Source organism: Perissodus microlepis, chromosome 17 (genome assembly GCF_051167445.1).
Source record: "Perissodus microlepis isolate ML-2025 ecotype Zambia chromosome 17, ASM5116744v1, whole genome shotgun sequence".
NCBI lineage: Eukaryota > Metazoa > Chordata > Actinopteri > Cichliformes > Cichlidae > Perissodus > Perissodus microlepis.
Window position 1 is genome coordinate 20,235,801 of NC_140477.1, and position 9,861 is coordinate 20,245,661.

The window sequence follows — 9,861 nt, forward strand, 5'->3', positions numbered from 1 at the left end:
GTATTTGAAAAAAATCTTCAACTGAAAACTTGAGTTGGAGTTTGTCTTGAAGATGAAGTCTGCTGAGCAGTGTCTCAAATTGTCGATGGCATAACTTCTTCTGTGAGAATGAAATTAAAATATCTTGTCACATTAAAGAACAAACCAAATATTCATTTTAATCATTTGATAGAAATGTTTATTCTCCTACCTCCTCTTCATTTTCACTCGCGTCATTATCTGACGTTTCTGTGGGATATCAATGAAGCAGAACCAAGTAAGTTGGAATCAGCACATTTCTGTATATATATATATATATATATATATATACTGGAATCAGCACATTTCTGTATATATATATATATATATATATATATATATATATATATATGTATATGTTTTGCTATTGTGTAGTTCAAATAAAAAATATTACCCTTCTTATTGGCTTCAGATGTCGCTTGAATCTTGATTATAGAGTTTTCTGCTGGTGCTGCAGTGTCATTACTCTTTGACTGTATGTCTTCATTCATAGTGTAGCTCTAAAAAACAGATATTTTAACTTAGCGTGCAGGTAGAGCCACCGAACTTTATAACAAAATGATGACAAGCTCTTGATTTTTTGTGAAATCAAGGTCCTTCTTGCTCTCAAATGACAGTGTTAACCACTCGATAACTGAAAACTTCATTTATCTCATCATATTCTTGTTATTTAACCTCAGCTGTTATGGCTAGAAATTACTTTCTTCACAAATAAAATTTTAAGCATTAGAGAATAAAACATATTGATAAACATCTCACACATGTATCGTAACTAGTTGCTCCCTGTCAGTATTCAACAAAGACTGAACCAAAATGAAGCAGTTTGTGAAAAACTACGTAAGAGAAACCAGTCCACCCCAGGATTAAGTAAACTGCAGAACCACTTTTAGCAGCAATAACTTGAAGTGATCACTCTTTCACATCGTTGCTTCAATTCTTTGAGATTTGTGGTTGTTTATTTTTGCACAGCTCTCTTAAACTCCCACCACAGAATATCAGTTGGGTTGAGGTCTGGTCTTTCACTGGACAATTTCAACACATTTGTTCTTTTCTTTTTCAGCCTTTCTGTTGTAGATTTGCTGTGTGACATTTAGTTCAAAATATCTTTTGACTTCTTTAGTATACAGACTTCCTGGATGACTCAGCGACTGTAAGGTTTTCTGTGGATGCAAACTCATCACGTCTCAACCACAGTGCAGACAGTTGGTATGAGGTGTTTGCGGTGATATGCTGAGTTTGGTTTTATGCATTATGGGCAAACATCTCCACTCTGTTCTCATCTGTCCGAAGTGCATTGTTCCAGATATATTTTGTGGTTTGTTCATATGAAGCTTTGCAAATCTAAACTTTTTTTAGAGGTCTCCTGCAGACCTTCCAAAGAACCTGTATTTGTTCAGTCCTTTTCTACTGACATGAAGGTTAACATTTAGTATGCTAACTGGGGCATGTAGAGTCAGGAGCTCTCATGCTTTTCGCAGTTTCTCTGAGCATTTTACGTCCGACCTTTATGTCCACTCCTTGGAAGATTGTATTAACACACATTTCTCACACTGCTCCAGATCTGCACATTGCCAAAACTTCAACTTAGTTTTTAACACACTACTACTGCAGTTTGGCTTTTTTTCCCCTGTTAAATAAGTGATGACATTGTGTAATCTGTCATGTTTTGTTGTGCACCTGAGGTTGTGTTTCAGAACCTGGTAAGGAACAGATAATTTTATTATATTTGTAAAACAAAAATATTGACAGTGTACTTTCTTTTCACCAGAGTAGACTGCTATAAGTAGACTTAGAGGAGCAGTTTGGTGTTCATTTTGCTATGACAGTGAACAGGGACGATACAAAGACTTCATCTTTACCTCTGTTTCAGCTGCGCTCTTCTCTGACTCCTCTTCTGCAGGGTAAGTTAACAACAGGCAGGTTAAAGGATCGAACATTGAAGAAATGCTTTATCAAGTGTCAAAATATGTTATTTTGAAGAAATGAATCTCCTTCAGTTAAATATAAAGAGTCTTAGTTGTATTTATACATTGATGTATTAATCGAGATGCTGCCCCTGTCAAAGGTGACCTCTTTACTTTCAATCCGTCCAACTGAAGGATTGGAGCCAAAAGTTTTACACACTGCTAAACAGTAACAGAATGAGCAATAATCCATTAACAGAAGTTATGCTTCACTAACTACACTGTGCCTAAAATAAATAACGACGCACATATCGGTAATGTAAAATAATATGATGTATCAAAAGACTACTGTTGTTAAGATACAAAATAGCACATAAAGTTAGCAAACAAAATTATAACTGTGTGAACAAACTGATAAATTGCCTGTTTAAATGTCACATGATCTGATTTACATCTTCTGATTGGTGGTGCTGAGGACATGGTCACTTTTCAGGACAAAGGGAAGTGACATTTTTGGGTATTTGCTAATAAACCATGTTTTGGAAGAAGGTTAGAAGTGAACCAGCTCAGTTATTGTGCACACTGACAGCTTTTACACGATATTGCTCATTTTGAATGACGTTTAGACACTTTTGGATCTGAACTGTTGAATCTGTTGGATTTGTAAGACTGTTTATTTCTTTGCAAATGAGCAAAGCATCAAATAGTTATTTCTCTCAATGCATGTTACTGTAGAAGTAAAGTTTTCATTGTTACCCTTCTCAATGTTTAAAGGTTGTGATGGAGTCCAGGTTTCAGATTCTCCTCCTCCTGTTGCGGTGTCTTCTCTTTTCTCTGACTGATCTTCATTTTCGTCTTGTGGCTCAGTCTGAGTAAAGAAGTCACTTGTATGACTTTATTTGCTGGCTGCGATGTCTGAGATTCAAACTGTACATGTGATTTGGCTCTATATAAATAAAACTGAATCGAATTGAACTTGTCATTATGTTCAGAACACAGACGTTGTCCTTTAATGATGAACAAACATTAAAGCGTAAAACATTACCTTTCCTCTGACTTCACGTGTGATCTCCACTTTTTCTTCTACTGCAAGAGGACATAGAAAAGATGATTGTGCAGTCAAGGCAACTGTCCTTTGTTCATGTTATTTGCATATTGTCCATGGTAAATGGGGTTGTACGCTGTCTTAGTGTCTGGACATGGATCAATACTCAATACTGAGTTTTATATTGGTTCAACAAACCGAGAAGATTTTCTGACCACACTGATAACAATGTGTGGAAGGCTTTGTTGTTGCTGTTGCTTTAGTGTAAAGTGTAGTGTAAAAACATTGGATTTCATACAGAAATATAACTTTAATTAATGTTTACACATATGTCTCTGTGCTGAGCTTCATGTCTCTTCATAATCATGACAGAGGAAGACATTTTTTCCATTTTTCTGCTGCATGTACGAGCTGTTTTGGGACATGCATTTTTAGAGATCAGAGCTTGAAATATGTACTTAGAATTGTCCAAGAGCAGCCAACAAAAACACTTAAAAGTACTGAAGGAACAGTAAGTAGAGATTACACATTTGATATCTGTAGAAACACAGATTGGACCAAGCTGGACTCCTGTCCTTCAGAGCTTCTCTCCTCTGCACACTTTTGTGTTTAATAAGATTAATAATTCTTCATCGTGTTTAAACTCCAATGTCCAACAAACAACTCCAAAAATATATTTTAAAATGCTCGGTCAGGCTGTCGTGATCAGATTACCTCTGTTATTGATGGAAGATGGTGCAGATGCATTTTCAGTTTCACTTCCTGTGCTTGTAACGTTCAGCTCTAGGTGCTGAGCTTCACCAGTTTTATTCAATAAAGGCTGAGAAAACAGGTAATAAATAACAGGTTAGATCTGAGATAAAATTGATCTTTGTTCAAAACAAAGGCAAAAACAAAAAAGGCATTCAAGACAAATGCAAATGTTGAAGTGTTTGACTGTAAGGATGTACACAGAAATGCAATTATTTGCAAATCCCATAAACTGATATTTTATTCCTAATAGACCACACAAAAAATAACTGATGTTTAAACTGAGGCATTTTAGTATTTCACTAAAAATACTGGCTCATTTTGAATTTGATGGCAGCAACATGTTTCAGAAAGTAAGTACTTTAGTAGGTACTAAAGACAAACAGCCGGAAGGACATTTGCAGCTAATTTGGTTGACAGGTCAGCAACATGAGCAGAGCATTTTAGGGTTTGTGGCAAGTAAAGATAGGCAGAGGTTAATCAATCTGCAAAGGAACTGGGCATTGTGGGTAACAACAATTGCATGTCATGTATTTTTTTTTTACCTTTGTTGTCATTTCACTTTCATCCAACTCATCTATGGAAAAAGAGAAAAAAAACACAACTTATACATAATGTCAGGTTTGATTACTACATTTAAGTCCTGAATGTTTCAGTTTGTTACTTTTAAAGTAACAACAGTCGCCTCAAAGCACATTACACTATGCAGTCCCCTATGAGCAGCGCCTAGCGACAGTGGGAAGGAAGAACACCCTTTTGAAACGAGTAGACCTCTGGCAGAAACAGACGGGCAGCAATCAATGCAACCAGGTAGAAAGGTGAGAAAGAAGAAAAAAGAAGTGCATAGGGAGAAAAGACAAAATGCAAGAGCTCAGACTGAAGCAAATGATCCGCATTGTGAAGAAGTGAACAAGCCCGCTCAACTGTGGGATAACATGGTACTATGAGGTATTTCAGATACGATGAAGTATTGTACATTCAAATCTGGATTTAACAGGAAGTCAGGGAAATAAGCTGATCCAGCAAACATGCCAGTGCAGGCCCACAGTGGGTAGATGTGGGTGTATTGTGGAACTGTAGGTGTGACAAATCCACATTTATCCCAAGGAATATGGGGCCCAAGTGGTTGTGCAGACACAGGGTCCACAGCAGTTTTGCCCTGTTGGGTCCTCATGAGGGAAACCCATAATGGGCTCCATCAAGCAGATAAAATAAATGAAGTGAACGACTTTATATAAATGTAGGTCAGATGATTTATCACTTACTTGCGATTTAGTTATCACTGTTCAATGTTCAGTTTCTACGACTGTAAAGAGCGATTAAAACGTTAAGTGTGCTACATTAACAGTTTGAGTTGTATCTAATAATTAATTAAAACAATGTTACATTCAGTATTTAGCAATGCTGGCTCTTCACCATAAAATGTCTTTAACGGTGGCTGCTGGAGTCTCTAGTTTATGTTTGAGTTTTTTTCTCAGTGGGTTTATTCCAAAGTGGGAAAATCAATTTGAGAATAAGAATGAGTTATGCTTCCTTATCGTGGTCTCCAAGCCGGCATGGGTTCCTTGCTGCTCGGAAAGACTGGCTCAGGCATTGCTAACAAGGAGTAGGCTTCTTCGGCCTGCACTGACTAAAGAGCCCGGTTAGCTGACAGTTTATTTTGAACAATGTGGAACATTAAACCTGCCATCTACAACTACAAAACAGTCACATTTATTATATGCACCACTGAGCAGGGCTGTGGAGTGTTGGTGAAACAGCTGCAGAGCCAGAAGCACATTGTTAGTTTGCTAACGGTTAAGCTAGTTCACCTAAAAAAACACACTCATTACAGAAATGCTACAGGCACAGTCTGCAGCTAGTTATACGGGGTCCCTGCCTAATTAAGGCATTTGTGTTTTACAAGCAGAATGAGTGTGCTATTTAAAAGATGAATTAATCAACTACAAAATTAGCTAGCAGCAGAACACCAGTGTGTACAGTAACAGAGAGATCACAGTAAATGACACGGTACCGTCTGTGGCACAGCAACAGCAACACAAACGGAAGATTTTACACTTTCTTCTTTTTCTACAAAGTCTACGGTTTCTTTTTCCTCCTTTCTTTTCTGCTGTCTGCTCAGGCTCCTCCATCTCGGTGGATTTTCATCCAAGCAGAAGATCAGTAGTGTAATCTATCAGAGATTATTCAAAAAGAGAGATTAAAACAGAAAATTACAGAAAACAGAAAATTAAACAATTGCATCTTGGTTTCATTTTGAATCAAGGAAAAAAAACACAACTTCATCATAGCAGCAGATTGCAGAAATGAACTGTAAACAACTAATGTGCTTTTCCCCAAAACAAATACAGAATAAACTGCGACCTTAGCAGGTCAGCAAACAGATTTCAGCGGAGAGCTACTGTTGCCCAGACTAACAAGAAGACATAGTGACACAAACTGAAAACTGGTTCTGAATTTAGTAAAATTAGAAGTACCACACTGTGAAAACACCTGATTATAAGAAAAGCTTCATAATATTAGCATTTCTGAAATCTAACACTTTGTTGTTGTATTAAAAACAACCCCAAAGTGAAACTGACCACACTTGAGTGAACATGCTGCTTTTGGTTTTCTTTTCCATCTACATGTGAACCAACCCCTTCACCCTGCCTGCTATCCTTCATTCACAAATCACCCCTGACACACTTGTTCCATTAAAAACATTAACTTCTATAATTACAAGGCTACACATGTCTTGTTATCCACAATGCTGTGCACGTGTGATGTGATCTGTGTGCGTGATGATTTGTGTTTGTGATATGTGATGAATGATTTTCAACTGCAAAGAATGTCACAAATATTTGCAGACTTTTGACTGCACATGAAGTTTTTGAGTTTTTTGAGATTTGTGAAGTTAAACAAAAAATGATCCGTGGTTAGAAGTCATCATAATGTGTTTTGGAAAATATGAACCATTTTCAGTGTTTCTTTACATCTGGCTTTGACTGCGTCCTCTCTAAGGTCACTAAGAATGAAAAGGTGGCTTTTTCCCCTGTTTTTGTTTTTTTAACTTTTGTCTCTGACTTGAAGTTTTTTTTTCTTCTTCCTTTACATATTAACTGTCTACTTTGTTACCTTTACAAATGTGCTGATTCCTGCATTGACTGCAGTCCTTCAGTTTGTGGACAGAAACAAATGAGTTCTCAGTCATTTTCCTATTATGTAAAAAAGAAAAATCATCTGCATCTGAACAGGGACTCAGACCAAACTACCTAGTTATCTGTCAGCTGCTCTAACCACTGTCTTTTGCCTTAGAACTGCTCCTGATTATATTGTATGTATAAAAATGTTAAACTAATATTTTTGAAAGCCCCACATAAGAATGGAGGAATATGGCAGCAGGGACTTTACCGATGAGCAAAGAGTGGAGAGTACCAAACTTTTGTCAACTAGACAAAACTGCCAGTAAAAGGAAGCTCAACCACATCAAATGTGAAAGCAACAAATATGAAAGTTCATTCAAAAGTTCAAAGTTTGGTAACAGAGTTTTTCACAAGAAAACTAAATTAAAGTAAAAACAATGTGTATAAGATGGATAAATTAAAGGAAAGCCCAACATAAAGCATCTTAGACCACATGCTGGATGATCATGTGCTGCAAGAACAGGTTTAGTGCTTGTTGGCATTTATTCTCCAAGTATTTCTGGAGGGATGAGCACAGTTCTTAAGAAAATAAATTCCCAGATTTGGTGTTTTAACCGCAATATAATGTGCATATATTTGTGGTCAGACGTTTACATCCACTCATCATGGGCATGAATGTCAGGGCAGTTTTGGGCTTTTCACAGTTTCCTCGAACTGTTCTTGATTACACAGCATACCTCCTTGATGACTTAATCCACACACAGTCCAAAATATACAGACAGGCTCAAATACAGACATACACTCGCATTAATATAGGGTTTAACTTTTTGCCTTCAACAAATTTCTGGCCTAAATACAGTTGGATATTTGACCAGAATCAGCAGAATTTATTTAAATTCATGCCATGAATCCATGATTAGTGTTTGTAACTCTCTGATCACAGCTGCACGATTCACTGTCATCCTTATTAAACCTTTTAACCCTGGTAGAGCTAACTCGGCTTTGCAGTGAATGAAAGTAACCGACACACACACACATGCGTGTACTCACACACAAAAATGTTCCATAGTTAATACGTACTCACCTTTCCTTTGTGTTTCTGAGCTCAGTCCAGTTTGTGTAGATGCAGCTGCGTCTCAGTGAATCTTATCAGCACTGTTTTATAGAGTTCAGCGACCTTTGACTGGAGATCTGCCCCTGACAAAGCCTTCCCACAGGCTTTGAGCCAATGTCATGTAGTGTGAGAGGTGAATGAAAGTAAAAGTAAAAGTATGATATCATTGCTGCATTATAACATTTACCAGACATGTTGTGGCTTAGAAGAAACGGTGGGCTCTTCATAACTGAGCATCCACATCAACATTTGTCTTTTTCTCTTCATGCATTTGGCTCAAGATCTATCAGATCATTACAGTGTTCAGTTCTTTAGAGACTTTAAAGCTCTTAAAGAGGATACATTTCTTCAGACACTGCAGCTGGTTATTTACACATGCAGTTGATTATTGTGCTGATAGGGTGTGGTCTGTGGTTCAGAACAAAGAAACAATGTGTGCAGGTGCATGTGGGGGATTCCCGTAGTGCCACTATGCTACAGCCACACTGTAATGTTTTACACAAAATCAATAATTAAGATGAATGTACTCTGAATGGTATTTGCAAACTGTGTTAAATAAACCGTTGAACCCCACCAGCTTTTAAACTCACACGACTGGAACATCTTACTTTGACAGTCATCGGTTCATTTCAGTCTCCACTTTTTAAAACAGTCAAGTGTCTCATCAGATTTAAAATTAAAAGCATTTCCATAATATTATATTAAACCCTCTGGAATAAATGCATGAATAAATCACCACATAAACAGTACATATAACTACATGCAAGGTCTTATACAGGAGCATAACTGCTTCTAAATTTAAAACTTAAAATTCAATTATGTTAACTTGTGACAAATGTTAAGGGATTTTTTTTTTTAATTTTATATATTGAAAAAAGTTCTTGCTATGGATAAAAGTTAGCTCATTCCTCTTAAACAAGTATCCACCCATTCAAAATATTTTAAAAAAGATGTTTTTGTTCAGCCATTAGAAAGATGAAGACAGAAAGCTTAAGTACTGTTTCTAATGTCTATCTGGGTGGCAAGCCTACAGCCAGTATTGGCATTATCAGAGTCATTTTATGTTTCTAAGATGTTGAATTAGTTATTTAATTGCATTTCTGAACAGAAAATTTTGTTTCCGTATTTGAATGTTCTGCTTGATTAATTTCTTAGAGAAGTTTGGTGTGATGAAGGAAGATTTGATACACATAGCACTAAACATCATAGAAGACATTTGAGATAGTGGACCATATAGCATAACATCAACATAATGGCTGAAATGAACATGTTTGTAGAGTATATGACCCAAACAGCATAGAAATTAAAATAAGGCCAAGATTTGACTCCTGGGATATTCCACATGAAGGGATGGATGAGAATAAGGCGAAACTATAGAAAAGATATAAATATAGAACAAAACCTCCTGCTGTATCCTTTACAATGATACCATGGTCAACTCAGATCCAAGAGAAAGGTCTTTAGGTCAGTCTAAGCGAATTAACTTTGGTCAGATTTTTCAGTAGAACAAGCATGACGAGGCTTTGTGCAGAGGTTTCTACAGGACTGGGATCTGAACTAAATCTAAACAAATATCCCCACATTACACTGAATATAAACTCAAAGCTTACTCTGAAACTAATGAAAACAAAACTAAAAGTAAATATACTAATAAAAAGTTAACTGAATAAAAAAAACCTTCATAAAAATAATAACTAATGAAAAATACAAACTGCAATAACTCTGAATCAGATCCACGTGACCATCTATAAACTCTGATAATTGTCACTTTTTTAACAGAACATGGTCAGGGTTATTGTGCATTTATGTGATGTCAGAATAATCATAAAAAAAAATTTATAGCTGAAAAAATCGAGTTTTTATCTCTCAAGTCAGAACAAGCAAAAACCTTTAGTAAATGAGTGA